The following is a 1134-nucleotide window of genomic DNA, read 5'->3' on the forward strand; positions in this document are numbered from 1 at the left end:
GCACAGACAAAGCCAATGGTTACGCATACACCTATGACCTGGTATGTGCTGTAGCCACGGGTCTGTAGCTCCTCATGCAGATGTGTCTGTGCTAAGGTGCTCATAACCACCCAGCATTTATCCTCTCTTCAAGCAAATTAGCTTTTTCAGCAGGAATAAACTGCAGCCAGAGTGAGGAGTCAGCCCCACCTGAGCTGCAGCTGAAGCATGGCTCTTGGTTGTAAATCAGTGCTTAGGCATACTTGGAAAAAAAAAGGCTTGATTGTCTCCCATGGCAATGTCTTGAAGCGATGAGGAAAGAGTAATTTAAAAATCAGCCACCTAGAGGCAACTGTGACAACAGGGAAAATACCCTCTGGCAGCAGCAGAGTGGCTAATTGCTCAAGTTTGGTATTCATGTGATCATTCATTAGCTCTCATTTAATAATGATTTACTCTGCACTGATGTGGAACCCTTCATCTCCTCTCCCAGGCAACTGCGCAAATATCAAATCTGGCCTGAGAGCACTGGCAAGGGGATGCTGAGCTCTGGGTCACACCCGTGGGGAAACTGAGGCACAGGAGGGCTCAAGGCTATACCGGAGCCCAGCGGAGCATCCTCTGCACTGTCTCTCCGGGCTTCCACCCTCTGCACTTTCCCATGCCCTACCTAGAATTTCCTGAAGAGCTGAAACTGAAGAAAGGCGCAGGGTTTTCAGGCAACAGTAGTTAATCACAGTCATTCCCACCTCTGTAAGCTCCTGCAGCCCCCTGTATTTTTACTGGTAGAAAAGAGGGCAGGATTAATTTAGGAAAACCATAAAAAAGATGCTGGGAGAACAGGTTTAGCACATACACCTTATTTTTAAATGTTATGAGATCCTGATACACCCCTGCTTCTCCATCGCTCTCCGAATGCTGGTGGGTCAGAAAGTACATGAGATGCTGCACTGCACCTTGTTGCATTGGGGTAAATGAGAGCGCCAGGGAAAGAGAGACTGACTGCGTGGAGAGGACTCCACGCCAGCTTGGTCTGCAGTGGGGTGTCCCACAGGTGCTGTGGGTCTGCTGTTGGGTCTGTGGGGATCGGTCAGTCTGATGTGGGCATCTCAAGGGCAACGTTGGTGTGCTGGACACTGAATCAGTGCCCTAAAA

This window comes from Haliaeetus leucocephalus, unplaced genomic scaffold, assembly GCF_000737465.1.
Source record: "Haliaeetus leucocephalus isolate CR32 unplaced genomic scaffold, Haliaeetus_leucocephalus-4.0 Scaffold0, whole genome shotgun sequence".
Taxonomy (NCBI): Eukaryota; Metazoa; Chordata; class Aves; order Accipitriformes; family Accipitridae; genus Haliaeetus; species Haliaeetus leucocephalus.